The sequence below is a fragment of the Suncus etruscus genome, chromosome 7 (genome assembly GCF_024139225.1).
Source record: "Suncus etruscus isolate mSunEtr1 chromosome 7, mSunEtr1.pri.cur, whole genome shotgun sequence".
Lineage (NCBI taxonomy): Eukaryota > Metazoa > Chordata > Mammalia > Eulipotyphla > Soricidae > Suncus > Suncus etruscus.
Window position 1 is genome coordinate 26,830,151 of NC_064854.1, and position 15,894 is coordinate 26,846,044.

The 15,894-nt window shown below is 39.1% G+C and overlaps 1 non-coding gene across 1 annotated transcript; it reads left to right on the forward strand.

Annotated features, from left to right (window-relative positions):
* Positions 1 to 5,087: 5,087 nt before the first annotated feature.
* LOC126014739 (small nucleolar RNA SNORA51) lies at positions 5,088 to 5,220 on the forward strand. Its single transcript, XR_007497738.1, has one exon. It is a non-coding gene; the product is annotated as a small nucleolar RNA SNORA51 (small nucleolar RNA).
* The last annotated feature ends 10,674 nt before the right edge of the window (positions 5,221 to 15,894 follow it).

The window sequence follows — 15,894 nt, forward strand, 5'->3', positions numbered from 1 at the left end:
AAGCAAAGGAACTGACTGAAGTTCAGGCAGGACACAGACTTACAGTGACAATAATGTGGCCTGCTTCTCTGCCACTGGGGGGGGGGGAAGCAAACTGGTGGTAGTTATGCTCCTGGTTACCCATAAATCAGTTGCTCATTCATTAACACAGTGGCAACAATAAATTCTTATTTAAAGTAGTAAATTTGGCTATAAAATGTGGGAAATGGCTCCATTTCCCTTTCAAACAGATCATTTGCGCAAGGAACTTTATCTCTACATTGGGAAGGTGAAAGAACTCACCTGTTTGGAAAGAATAATAAAAGTGATTCTTGCTAATTATACCCTGGGGAAAGGGAAGAAAAAGGCAGAGAGCAGAATGAACAGCGGGAATTGAACTGACCAGGGGTTTCCAGAGACTGCCTGGAAGGGCCAGAGGCAGAGGCTAAGGCTGGGGCAGGAGGTAGAGGCTGCAAGAGAAAGGCCAATGTTTTGTTTGTTTTTCTATGCCGACTATTTAGGGTCATTCTGTTTGAAGTTACACTTCCTGGCTGGACTGGAATTTTCCTTCTCTTATTTCTAGACTCTGCTCCTGAGTACTTGGTAGGTTTTCTGCAGGGTGTGTGTGTGTGTGTGTGTGTGTGTGTGTGTGTGTGTGTGTGTGTGTGTGTGTGTGTGTGTGTGTGTGTGTGAGGCACATAAGGATGTGAAGAAGCAACAAATCTGTGTGCAAAAAATTGCACAAAAGGGGCAGTGTCTCGCAGATCAGACAACAGGATTTTTCTGAAGAGCCTAAATCTAAACCAATCTGAGGGAAGAGGAGACCTGCTGTTTAATTTCAATTTCGGTTTTCATATACTGGGGAGCTGAGGCTGACTAAGTCATTTCTCAGAGCCCCAGGAATTCCAAGAGCTTCGGGTTTCCACTGCCTTTGATGGCGGGCTTCGAAATTAAGTTATCAGAGTCATTCAGGTTCTAGCTCTGCTCAAAGCTCTCTGTTATACAGGAGTTAAGACAAGATACTATTACATGGAAGCAAATGATTGTTGATTTTTCCCAAGGATCTTTCAGACTAAAATAATTCCCAAATTAGTGCCCCCACTATAAAAAAAGTATAAAGATTTCTATAAACAAACAAAAAAATCTCATAACTACCTTATGATCCATCAATTCCACATCTCTATATAACTCCAAATGAAAGAAAATAATTCTGAGGATTCTCTGCATTATGATTTCATTCACCAATATGTGAAAAACCTAAGGGTTTGTCAATAGTTGAATGGATAAAAGATACATATATATACATATATATCTATATACATAGTAGATATAGTAGATATATCTACTATGTATATATACATATACACACATACATTCTCATATATACACAAAATGGAACATTACTCCTCTAGAATAAAGAAAGAAATTCTCGGGACCAGAGCGGTGGTGCAGCGGTAGGTCATTTGCCTTGCACGTGGCTGACCTAGGATAGACTTCAGTTCCATCTCCTGGTGTTCCATATAATCCCCCAAGCCAGGAGCAATTTTTGAGCACAGAAATCACACCTGAATGTCACCAGGTGTGGTCCAAAAACTAAAAAAAAAAAAAGAAAAAAAAAAAAGGAAAGAAATCCTGATATGTGCAATAGGGTTGAAGACTTTATGCTAAGCGAAATCAAACACAGATACTGCATAATGTCATTTATAAGTGAAATATAAAAATTATTAAAGTCAAACTCATGGTACCAGAGTAAAGTGGCTTCTAGAAAAAAAAATTGGTCCTTGGTAAAACTCCCGGGGCTGTTCTTTCAACTAGATCAGATAGGTTTGAGGATCTAATGTAAAGCATGATTATTATAGTTGATAACACTGAATTACATAATTAAAAAATAAAATAAATAAATAAATAAATAAATAAATAAATAAGAAAAGGTATTTCCTTAGATGGGTGCTAATGAATTTGTCCCCAGACTCTACCTAAAATAGCTTAATTCAGCCGGCAATTTAATTATTTTTGTTTGTGGGCAAAGTACTCAGAGCTTACTCTTGTTATGTGCTCAGGGATCACTCCTGAAAGGGTTCAGGGGATGATATGGGATGCTGGTATTGAACCTAGATGGACACATGCAAGGTAAGTGCCTTACCTGCTGAACTATGCTCTGGCTCTTGTTTAACTGGTCTGAAATAATCCGAGGCATGAGACCAAGGACCACAGGAACTCTCATTATGCAGGTTCCTAACTGACAAAACAGTGACAAGAATAATGACACTCACTTCTGGGGGCTGTGGTGAAGAACAAAAATGATGACACATAAAAATAACTGAGCAATGCATCAGAGTATTTATAGTACATTTCATCATTTTCTCTGTTATTTAGAATCTGCAATAGTATTGGTCTCCAAGTATGTGCTATCTAAATCTCACTCAAAGTATGGTTATCATACTAGAGGTCTTTGATAATCAAGGCTAAGTTAGTTCTCTACTTCTCTTTATTTTTTTCTGATAACCAAACCCCCACATATTTGAACAAATTATTTTGACTGCCTATATCTAATCTTTCTTTCTTTCTTTCTTTCTTTCTTTCTTTCTTTCTTTCTTTTCTTTTTTCTTTCTCTCCTTTCTTTCTTTTATTTCTCTCTCTTCTTTCTTTCTTCTTTCTTTCTTTCTTTCTTTCTTTCTTTCTTTCTTCTTTCTTTCTTTCTTTCTTTGTTTTCTTTTTTATTTCTCTTCTTTCTTTCTTTTCTTTTTTTCTTCTTTCTTTCTTTCTTTCTTTGTTTCTTTCTTTCTTTCTTTCTTTCTTTCTTTCTTTCTTTCTTTCTCTTTGTTTTGGGCCACACCCGGAGGTGCTCAGGGGTTACTCCTGGCAGGCACAGGGGACCATATGGGACACCGGGATTCGAACCAACCACCTTTGGTCCTGGATCGGCTGCTTGCAAGGCAAACGCCACTATGCTATCTCTCTGGGTCCTATATCTAATTTTTCTACTCCATCTTATTGTACCAAGGACTTCATATGTACATATACATATATATATACTTAATATGTATAAGAAGAAATATATAAATTGTATATTTAGAAAAATATAGATAAAAGAAAAATAATGATTTATGTATATAACTTTGCATGTAAAATATGGATAGTTTATAATTTACTTAAATTATAAGTAAAAAAATAAATTATAGGGCCCGGAGAGATAGCACAGTGGCGTTTGCCTTGCAAGCAGCCGATCCAGGACCAAAGGTGGTTGGTTCAAATCCCGGTGTCCCATATGGTCCCCCGTGCCTGCCAGGAGCTATTTCTGAGCAGACAGCCAGGAGTAACCCCTGAGCACCGCCGGATGTGGCCCCAAAAAACAAATAAATAAATAAATAAAAATTATAAGTAAAATTGAGTGTGAATATAAATAGTACATAAAAAGGATGGACATATAAAGTTAGATTCAAATGTGTATCTAGAGACCCTGAAAATTATAGAAAAAGGATAATGATGACTGGTTTAATAACTTCATTGCCTGCCAAAACAAAAGCAAACCAATTTGATGGGAAATCAATGAAATAAGCAAGTCCATAAAATCTTTTTCTGACCCTCAAATAGTTAAGAAAGTATTTTTATGTAACACTAGTCGATTGTAAGAAAAGGTGAAACTTGTCTTTTGCAACAACATAAACGAACTTGGAAGGGGTCATGCTAAGCAAATTAAATAAGAATAAAAAAGACAATGCAAAAGATAATTTAATTTAGCTTTTGGAGAAATCTCCATATAGCTTTCCACAAAGGTTGAACCAGACAGCATTCCCACCAGCAGTGAATAAGAGTTCCTTTCTCTCCACAACCCGCCAGCACTGCTTCTTCTCATTCTTTCTGATGTGTGCCAATCTCTGTGGCATGAGATGGTACCTCATAGTTTTTTTGATTTGCATCTCCCTGATAATTAGTGATGTGGAGCATTTTTTCATGTGCCTTTTAGCCATTTATATTCAATTTTTGTCAAAGTGTCTGTTCATTTCTTCTCCCCATTTTTTGATGGGGTTAGGTGTTTTTTTCTTTTAAAGTTCTGTCAGTGCCTTGTATATTTTGGATATTAACCCCTTATCTGATGGGTATTGGGTGAATAGTTTCTCCCACTCAGTGGTTGGCTCTTGTATTCTGGGCACTGTTTCCTTTGAGGTGCAGAAGCTTCTCAGCTTAATATAGTCCTATTTATTTATTTCTGCTTTCACTTGTTTGAAGAGTACTTTTTCCTCTTTAAAGATACCTTTAGTTTCAATATCATGGAATGTTTGACCTACATGTTGTTCTATATACTTTATGGTTTCAGGTCTGATATCTAGGTCTTTAATCCATTTAGATTTTACCGTTGTACATGGTGTTAACTGGAGGTCTAAGTTCGCTTTTTTACAAGTAACTAGCCAGTTGTGCCAACACCACTTATTGAAGAGGCCTTCCCTGTTCCTGTTTTGGAGATTTCTCCAAAAGCTGGAAGTTGAGCTCCCATACAATCCAGCTATACCACTCCTAGGGATATATCCTAGGAACACAAACATACAATACAAAAATCTCTTTCTCACACCTATATTCATTGCAGCATTACTTACAATAGCCAGACTCTGGAAATAGCCTAGATGTCCCTCAATAGATGAATGGTTTAAGAAACTATGGTACATATACACAATGGAATATTATGCAGCCATCAAAAGAGATGAAGTCATGACATTTTCCTATACATGGATATATATGGAATCTATTATGCTGAGTGAAATAAGTCAGAGGAAGAGGGATAAACAGAATGGTCTCCCTCATCTATGGGTTTTGAGAAAAATGAAAAACATTTGTGTAATGATTCTCAGAGACAAAATAGAGGAGGACTGGAGGGTCCAGCTCCCGACATGAAGCTCGCCACAGGGATCGTTTAGGGCAGTCACAGAAATAATTACACTGAGAACTATCATAACAAAATGTGATTGAATGAGGAAAGTAGAAAGCCTGTCTAGAGTACAGGCCAGTGTGGGGTGGGGAGGAAGGACACTTGGGATATTGGTCATGGGAATGTTGTACTGGTGAAGGATTTTTTAAAAAAAAAAATCAAAAATAAAAAAAAGAAAAGATAAGGCCTCCCAATTCTTATCACAGGCTGTGTTCTTTACACTGACTGTATAGAAAGAGGAGGTACAGTAAATGCACCCCATATACACCTCAACACTGGCCCTTTGCCTGGTCTGTATTGTGAAATGGGGGACAAAAAAAAGATAATTTGGTCCATGTAAGGACAAAGTAAGAAAAAAGTAAAGTCAAGCAAAATGAGTTCTTAGACTCTGGCTACTACTAAATTGAAGCAAGGGAAAAGTTTAAAAATTCTGGGAGAACCAGTGGACAGTATAGGCAATATGCACTTTGAAGATGTTGAAAGGCACTCCTCATATGTCTTCAGTCTTATAAACCAATAGTACTTCGATTTTTTAGAAAAGGAAAAAGTTTTCCTTGATTCCTAGACATAAATACTGAGAGTTGCTTTGGCAAATGTTCTCACCAGTCTGGACAAGGGATAAAATTGTTGAGTCAGTATAGATTATTATAATGACTAATATCCTCTGTGGCACAGCAAGTGTGAAATTCTAGATCAGTTATTTAAACGGAAACCAGTTTTTAAAAAATAATTTTTTATTGTGACCAAAGTGTATTATGTATCTTTCACAGTAATATTTAAGGTACATAGTGACAATGAATCATTCCCACTGCCAGTGTTATCCTCTCTCCACCCCTCTTCCCAGCATGCGTTCCATATCTGCCTCACTTGCCCCCAAGCTGCTAGTGTAATTAGTGGAACTGATCCCTTCTGTGTCTAGCTTGTTGTAGATTGAGTATCGATTCTGTTGTCATTGACTTTGGGTTTGGTGTTTGAGTCTGATCTTTTTTTATTTCCACTCAATGTTCATATGACTATTTGGTCCTGGTACCCTCCATCACACACACCTCCAATTCATGAAGCAGAACAAGATGGTTCCATTTTGTTTGTTTGTTTGTTTTTGGTCACACCCGGCGGTGCTCAGGGGTTACTCCTGGCTCTGAGCTCAGAAATCAGTCCTAGCAAGCTCGGGGGACCATATGGAATGATGGAATTTGAACCACCGTCTATCCAAACTGGATCGGCTGCGTACAAAGAAAAATACCCTACTACTGTTCTATTTCTCCGGCCCTGATGATTCCATTTTTTAAACATATATGCCTTAATCTTGGGAGAAACATAATCTATCTCTAAAGAACAGAGCCCAGGCAACTAACCACCTATTTTTCATTTCTTCCATCTTACAAAGTATCTCATAATGTTTTTGGCAATGAAAGAAAGAAAAAGATAGAAGCAAACAAGTTGTGATTACATATTTTTGGGGATAAGAAGTTTAGCTGGATTACAGTTGAATATTTTTTGATTTGGTCCTTTATTAAGACTTTACAAGAGATATATATGATAAAATTGCTGTATGTTTTTATCTGTGACATCCATGATTTTCAAATTTTATTTATTAGATTCACATGATATATTGTTTTTAAGATATGTGCTAGGAAGACATAGATAAACTAACAAGGGTTTGATGGTAGAAACAGATTTTCTGGAATAACAAGACTTTCTGTTGTTTTCTTTCTCTTGTCTTTCTTCTGTCTTCTGCTCTGTTACTATGGTTTAAACAGTTTCTGAACTCTCCATTTTTATAAGCTACATCAATGGTGCTGAAAAATGTAGCATGATTTTAAAATTAAATGCAACATTTTATGTTGCAGAGGAAGAACATATAAGATTTATTTACTACATCTATTCCTCAATATTGGTTTTGGTGGGAAATCACACAGACCTGATCAACTGTGGCTTTTGGCCTTTGTGTTACACATCCTTAAGTGCAGAGAAATGTACTCCAGGGTTGATAGAAAGGCTAAGTGACAGACCTTGGATTTGGAGTCTTTCCATCCTCCTGCTATGTCATTCATTTGTGTGGCTTTCATCCTTCTGGTCAGAGGAAACGCTGTACCCTCAGCCCCAATGTGTAAACCAGACAGGAAGAGGACAGAAGGGGCATGAAGCCAAAAGTCTCATTACCAGCTGTGCCTGTGGGTCTGTTCCTTCCAAAGGCTTTCTCAGAAGCCTTCACCCCACATCCAACAGTCTCTTTGTATATATCACTTTCTAGAACTGGCCCTCTACACACACACACACACACACACACACACACACACACACACACACACACACACACACACACACACACACACACAGCTGCAGAGAACTCCAGGAAGGTGGACATTAGAAGCATTGTTCCCTAAAAAAATTCATGGCTCTACAATAAGGAAAAAGGTACAAGAGAATCATAAAGTAGGCATTTAAGAGTACTGGCTGTGATATATACTTGTTATATTACATTAACAAAATAAAGGGTACATATTGTCTCTTATATCTGACATAAGCTACATAAAGCAATAGATACACGAGGAGAAAGATCACCAAGATGTTAATATTATCTCTGGGTGGTAGAATTTGCCAGTGACAAAAGAAAAATAATTAATTAATTCTCTGTATGTACTATTCTATATTTTCTTTGTGATTTTCTATATTTAAAAAAATAAACATCTGACCATTTATAATGAGAAAAGTTAATTTGTATTTACAAAATAAAATGTATTTTGTGCCCATTAACAACTAAAGATGTTATCTAAATGGTCATTTTCATATAGGTTTTAAAGTATACGTACTGACTACATCTCAGCTAAGATAGACAAACAGTGAACATGCTACATGTCACAATCAGAAAAATGGCAGAATGGCTGGTTTTGTTTTTTTCTGAGACAGGATCAATTCTAAAGGTATATTGCACCTCAATATCAGTGTATTTCTGAGTAGGATAATGAATTTATTAATGATCCAGTGGCTATCTGTAAAATAAGGTATTAAGTTCATAGTTGCTGAAAATTCTTTGTGATGAAATCTCAGCCTTTACCTTAATAAGTCTCAAGTAAATTTCTCTCAACATTCATTTCTATGGCCTTCTGAGCTTTGGTGTCCCTCCCTCACCCACTGAGAGAGAGAGAGAGAGAGAGAGAGAGAGAGAGAGAGAGAGAGAGAGAGAGAGAGAGAAAGAGCAGAGTATTGTGTTTGTGTACATATGTGATTAGTCTCTTCCTTTGTGATTCATTTTTCTCCTCTATCTGAGTTTCCTTTTAGTCTTTTCACATCACTTTTAAGTTTACATTATACCCCTTTATCTGGCTTCCTGATATAAACTCTTGGATAATGTCTCTGGTTGCCTCTTTAATGCTCACTTTGGTTTCTCTCAGATCCTGGTGACAAATATGGCATTTCTCTGTGCCTCTCTACAGATTTGCCTTCTCCCTGATCTTCCTGACATTAGTAGATAGTGCTATTCTTCAGTTGCTCACATCCATCATGGTCCATTCGTCAACATTTCCCTCATCTCCAACATCCAATTCATCAGTAAAGTCTGGGTCAACTTTCCCTCCAAACCACATACGAATCTACTCACTGCCCACTCTGCCACCGACACCAGCTGTTCCCCAGTCAGCAGCATTACTTGGGATGATGCAACCATCTTGTCACTGAGATGATTTCTTTCATTCCCCTTCCATGGACACATAGTCCATTCTCTATGAGCAACCAAGGAGAGTTTTCAAGTTTGTATATATTACTGCCCTGATTAAAACTACCATCACAGATGAATTAAGACCAATAGTGGGTACCATGCCTTCGAGGCTCCACAGTGCTTGATGCCATCAAAGCCTGTTGAACCCCAGCCCACCTACTTATGCCTCTGGCACCAGGGTTCTCCACATTAGGGGCTTTCTGCTAATCCTTCTGCATAAACTTTCTTCTCTCAGAACTTTGTCTGACTGCTACTTTTCACTCCAATTGAATGCCACCCTGTCAGCCAGATTTTCCTTGAACCTAAAGTAGTGCTAGTTCTTTCTTCTTCTAGCTTTGTGTTAATCACATCATAGCACTTAGTTCTCTCCAATAATTCCTTATTTGTCCTCCTCAGAGTGAAAATCAAAATCCAGTGTGAGTCAGGCCCAGTTAACACAGGATGCCAAGAGGGGACTAGCTACTTAGAAGTTTCATTATGGCAAACAAAGGGGTAAAGAAAGGGGGTGGGGAGAGCAGAGGGACCTACAGGGCAGTAAGGAGACTAGTCTGGACTTCTCAAAGCTAAGCTGTGGACCTTACAGTTAAGTCATGTCAGGTACTCATTTTGTCTAACCTCTCTGAAAAGTGCTTAGAAAGAGCCAGGTTGTTATTTTTGTTAAAATGGGAAAGGGAGGAATAGAGTAAGCTAGGCCTGTCAGAGAGGGGCCTTCACTTCCTTAGTGATGGCTTTTATTTTTAATTTCAAATTTAGAAAGAAAAAAATGTGATAAATGTATCCTCTTCATAATTTCCTGCCTGCCTCAAGCCTGCTCTCAACAGACCAAGCCAAGTTTCCCAGCCTCTGAGGAAGGCCAAGGGGCTGACAGCTGGATGTCAATATTTACATTCTGTTATCACGTCTGCTGAGGAATCCCAGTCCTGAGGAGCTACACAGAGTGATTCTAGTTTTCTCTTTCCATCACTGGGCTCTGAGAAACATACTTCCTCCTTTTGAAAGCACAGGTTTTGTTAAGGCTAATGCCACAGTCTCCTCAGAAATCCTGTGAAAGTTAACCCTTCCGCTGCTCAGCTGACACAACTTGCTGTGAAACTGGCATTAAAACCACCCACTACCTGTGAGAAACCCTCTAACACTTTGCAAACAAGTAAAACAGACGTTTAGTTAAGTGACCTCTGATGTGAATCTGCTGTGACTGAGCAGTGGCAAAGGGAGGAAATGCATGATGGACCTGGAGGCCTTCCCAGTATGGGGACTGTTAAGAGAGGAGCTGTCACAAAAACCCAAAACCTGTGAGCTGCCATGCTCCGCTAGATGTCCCTAGGGAGTCCAGCGTGGACAACTTAAAGGATTTTTCCCTTCTTCAGTGTCATTTCTTGCCTTTATTTCCTTTTATTTCTTTCCCCATTTTAATATTCATAGAGCAAGCATTCATGCTATTTGGAGCAGTTCTAGTTTATTTAGAATAAACTAGGCTGTACAGAATTTTTTTGTGTTGTACGTGAGGTACGATTTTTACCTGTATCCAATGATTCCAGATAGCTCTGCTAAAGGCTTCATTCTCCTGCAAACACTGTAACTATACATCTCTCTGTTTCACAGAATTCAAAGATGAAAGGCAACATTGCTGGTCTTCTCCTTTGGCTTTTGAATTTCTTTCTCCTTCCCACAGGGAGGATCTGGCCTACCTTCATTTTTCCCTTAATTCCATCCTCAAGGCTCATCATCTGAGATGGGAGCCAAAGAGAGGAGCTGGTTATTTCAGCCCCATATCTATCCACAAAATCACCTCAAAAAGGAGAGACAGAGAGAGAGAGAGAGAGAGAGAGAGAGAGAGAGAGAGAGAGAGAGAGAGAGAGAGAGAGAGGAGAGAGAGAGAAGGAGAGAGAGAGAGGGAGGGAGAGAGAGAGAGAGAGAGTGTACACGCGTATACACACAGGTAGGGTCAATCTCAAAGTTTCATCAAAGTTTCAGCTGTTGGTTTAGGCACAAAAAGCTTCTTGAACAATGATACAAATGTAAGGAAAACACTGTCATCTCTAGGGAGAAACTCTTTCCTTTTTCTTTCTTTCTCTCTTTCTTTCTTCCCTCCATCCCTTCCTTTCCTTTTCTCTTTCTTTTCTTTTCTTTCCTTGCTTCTCTTCCTTCCTTGCTTCTCTTCTTCCTTCCTTCTTTTCTTGTTCTTTCTTTCTTTCTTTCTTTCTTTCTTTCTTTCTTCTTTCTTTCTTCTTTCTTTCTTTCTTTCTTTCTTTCTATTTCTTTCTTTCTTTTTCTTTTTTTTTCTTTCTTTTTTCTTTCCTTCTTTCTTCGTTCTTTCTTTCATTTTATTTCTTTCTTTCTTTTTCTTTCTTTCTCTTCTTTCTTCTTCTTTCTTTCTCTCTCTTTCTTCTTTCTTTCTTTCTTTCTTTCTTTCTTTCTTTCTTCCTTCCTCCTCCCTCCCTCCCTCCCTCCCTCCCTCCCTCCCTCCCTCTCTCTCTCTCTCTCTCTCTCTCTCTCTCTCTTTCTTTCTTTCTTTCTTTCTTTCTTTCTTTCTTTCTTTCTTTCTTTCTTTCTTTCTTTCTTTCTTTCTTTCTTTTTCTTTCTTTCTTTCTTTCTTTTCCTTTCCTTTCCTTTTTTCTTTTCTTTTCTCTTCTTTATTGTTTTGTTTTCTCTTCTCTTATCTCTTCTCTACTTTTTTTTTCTCTTTATCCATCTGTCAAAAGCCCCCAAATTGGCCAGCCAGGGACATCTCCAGAAGGAGATAAACCACACCCAAGGTCATGAAGAAGATATATAGGGAGGGGATATAGGTATAGTGAGGTTCTAGCTTTCTGATGATTTTTAAAATGATTGGTTATTGTCTACGGGTACCTTCCTATTGCTTCCTTGTGTTCTTCCCTTGATAGGCTACCTGATATGGCCTCAAGTCCCAACATTCCCTCCTCTTCTTATGGACTTGAGTCAAATCTTTGGCTCTCCTTGAAGTTCCTCATCCATGTCCCTACTTGTGGGCCTATACTGGGACCTCAGCACAAGCATCTTAATCAGGGAGGTTTTTCAGGATGATCAAATCACTGACTATTCATACCAGGTGGCAGAATATTTCCATTGCATTTCCCGCTCCTACAAACTATCCTTCACCTACTTCAGTTACTCACGGGTGACTCCTAATGTGTTAGCATAAAAACAACATTGCACCCCCAGAGTCATGTAGAGCCCTTCTTTCTTCAAAAGAGTAGGTTCAGTTCCTGCCTATTCTGGAGATCAATGTCAGCTAGGGAGGCAACTTGTTTTTCTAACATCCCAATAGAAAAATGATATCTTCTCAGATCAATATCCACTTATTGGGAGAGTTGTTTAAATTGCATGTCTCCCTTGACAAGCGTGGCCACTCCCACACAAGTTGCTATAAGAGCTAGAATAAAGGGAATGGCCCTCTTCAGTGTAGATAATTCTGCTCAACTTGAGGAGAAACTGCTTCTACCAGCAACCATAAAGGTCCAACACAGTCTGACTGGAACTTTGACAGACTTCAAATTAGACAACAATGAATTAACTGTACTCTGCTTCTTAAACCTGCTGTGCCCTGAGGAATTTTCTGTCTTGTGTGAGTTGTAGGGGAAACTGCTAAAATGATGACCAGTTTCTCATGTTCTTAATCTCCTCTGCAGAAAGTGACACTAGTGGCCTTGACCAAATGAGCTGCTCCAAACACAAAACAATCAGGAATGAAGGTCAGGGCAGCTTATCCTGTACTGGGGCAGAGCTGGGCCTGGCAGTGAGGACTGAGGACACTGAGGGAGCTGGAGTGGCCCACCAGCCAGCATTGCTGACAGCTCCTGGGAGTCTTCGGCTGCTTCCTGCCCTCTCTGTTGCTCCCTCCCCACCAGCACCTTCAGCAACCTTTTGGGTTTTCCAGTATTATTTCAACACTTTCAACACTTCTTCCAGGGTCATCCAGTTTCTTTTGTACCTGTTGAGGGAGAAGGGCAAAAGAACAGAGAGCCCAGGCTGTGGTCTGACCCCTAGGAACTGTCTCAGCATATACACTAGATGAACCTCAAGGCCTGAGGTCAGCCCAAGCCAGGTTATCACCAGTGCTGCTCCTCTCAGAGGCAGCTGGATTCTTTGCTTTTGTTTTATTTTTATTGTTGTGGGAACTGCAGCTGGTGGTGCTGTGGGGAGAAGGCTGTGGGGAAGGGATCTTGGGGCCAAGGATGGAACTCAGGGCCTCACACATGCTAGGAATGAGCCACATTCCTGGTCCTCTCCCACCCCGGTTTTGTTTTTATTTTTTTTTTTAAGCCGCTTCATTATTAACTCACTTCTTTTTTGATGACAGACCAAATCAGAAATACCATTTAAATGAAAATGAATCAAAACAAAATGAAACACAGATGTTGGCAGTGAATTGAGTACATTTGCAGGCCCATGAGAGAGACGAGTTCTTAATGTACAAACTAGGGTTCTGTTTCTCTTCTCTTCCTTACTGGTAGAGTTTTAGTTTATGTATTTAGGACAATTCCCCTTTATTCAACACCAATTTTAATTATAACAAGGAGGTTTTGAAGCAGTAGTACTCTAGACATTTGCTATTGATTTAAAATGTAATAATTCATGAGAAAAAGCTGAGAAGAGGGTTAAGGTTGCATGGATGTTCATGAAACTGGTAGGTGGGGGAGAAGCGGGAGAAGGCCTGAATCCTGGCCCTGGCCTACGCACAGATTCCAAATGGTTGCTGAGCCAAATGTTTTCCTGTTGTAGGTAAGTGCGAAGATGCTTGTGTAACATGCAGGTGCAGATGCTAACAGCCAGGAGCAGATTTTTCAGGTGTTGTAGAGGTGAATGAGTATTTATTGGGTCTGGTTTGGTTTTCAAGCCCCAATGTTATTTTCCATGGTGTTTCTCTCTACTTTTCAAAATAATAAGTCTTTGAGTGGAAATTTTATCAAGGAAACAACTTTCGTCCCTGTGAAATCTCTGGAACAGACTTCCAAGAGTTTCTTTTGGTTCCTCCCACTGTCACTAGGCATTTCCACCCTATTCTATAGCATTTGAATCACAGAGCTTATATTTCTAAAATAAACTATCAAAAAAATTATAGACATATCTAAAAATGATGAAGACAAAAATAAGTGATGAGAAGGTGATGTTTAGTGAGCTTTGCTCTATGGGTAGGAAAGTTACTCCTGAGCTCAGACTTTAGAACGAGCTTTAGAATGAGCAGCTCCCTACATACACTAAGTCACTCTACTGAGCACTCCCAATGCAAACAGGCAGCCCTTGGTTATGCCAGCTCTGATGTTGGCTCTTTTTAGTCTTGGCTGAGTCTCCTGGGAAACTCAATGCCTAGAACTTTTAATCTATTAAGTTTGAACATACAATGCAAATGGCCAAAGTATTAGCAACAACAACAAAATGTTTTAAACCATCACAGGGGAGTAAATCAGGACATAGGAAACACACACCTTGATTTTTAAGGATACACAGAAGAATCCTATATAATTTTTAAGGTAATAAACACTTCAGTAAAAATTTTTTTTTGCCACATCTGGTGATGGTCAGGGTTTACTCCTGACTCTTCACTCAAGAATCACTCCTGGCAGGGTTTGGGGCACCATACGGGGTGGCCAGGGATCAAATCTAGGTTGGCAACATATAAGGCAAGCAACCTACCTGCTCACACCCCCACAAAAATAAATGTTTAAATGTTCAGGCCAACAGAAATAACTTCCTGTGACAAGTATAGAAAAACTTAAGCTACTTAGAACACAGGAAATAGAATTTTGTTTTTGGTGTCAGGCTCCTTAAGCAGTGCTGGGGTGTAGGCAGGGGGAGGTTCTAGGGTAATTTATGGTCATACTCTCACCACTGTCATTCAATATAGTATCAGAATTCCAAGCCACCATGTTTTATCAAGATAAAAAGCATTAAGATTGGAAAAAAAAAAGGGCCCGGAGAGATAGCACAGCGGCTTTGCTTTGCAAGCAGCCGATCCAGGACCAAAGGTGGTTGGTTCGAATCCCGGTGTCCCATATGGTCCCCGTGCCTGCCAGGAGCTATTTCTGAGCAGACAGCCAGGAGTAACCCCTGAGCAACGCCGGGTGTGGCCCCAAAACAAAACAAAACAAAACAAAAAAAGAAACCAATAGAGAAAATGATAGATGATATAATCAACATTGTATTTCTTTTCTTTTTTTCTTTTCTTTTTTTTTTTTGTTTTGTTTTTGGCTCACACCCGGCAGCACTCAGAGGCTACTCCTGGGTATGTGCTCAGAAATCGCCCCTGGCTTGGGGAGACCATATGGGACACCGGGGGATCGAACCGCGGTCCCTCTTACGCTAGCGCTTGCAAGGCAGACATCTTACCTCTAGCGCCACCTTCCCGGCCCCCACATTGTATTTCTTAATGAATAGTGGGGCTTTACCTTTTCAAGCTTTAAAAGCAAGATGGGACTCTTGTTGTAATAATAATAATAATAATAATATAATTACATAAATATATTATAAAGCTTAAAAATATTATACAAATGTGTTTATATTTTTAGAAATAAAATGGAAGTAATGGAAGAAACTTAAAGGTTCCTTGAAATTTATTCACTGGAATTTCCAACAAACTAGACATAATTTCTCTGTTTCTCTATTATCAGAATTATATCTCCCTTCATTAAGTTCAGGTTAAGAAAAATTGTGACGTTTTCTCATAAATAATCTGTTTTTTTCTATCTCATATCACTCCATCTTCCTCTTCAGTCTTGGCTATTCCTAATCTCTATCAACCCACATTATTGATCTTTGTATTCAAAAATTTCAACCAATACTTTTTTCATGAAGCTCGTAGCTCTTCTTATGTTCTCTCAAATGTTATGACTTGTATTTGTGTTAGGGGAGCCCCCCAAGCAAGTGTCAAGAGGCACAGAGGCCACTCCTGTCAATACTTGACAAACCAGCACTGGAGTATTAGTGTACCAGGGCATTTGCCTTGCATAAAACTAATCCATGTTTAATCCCCAGCATGCCATATGATCCCCTGAGCATTGCCAGTAGTAATTCCTGAGTGCAGAACCAGGTGTAATCACTGAGCATTGCTAAATGTGGATCCCAAAACAAAAACAAAAAAGAACAAAAAAAGTAAGAGCTGTAGGCATGATTTTTGGTAGATGAATGATCTAAAATCCGACCCTTAGCATGTAATTCTGGAGATAATGATCAGGACCTACAGAAAGATGAAATTATAGGTTCTCTCCTTTACAAGATATTTACCTAGCAAAGAACTTGGCCTTCATCTTAAGAT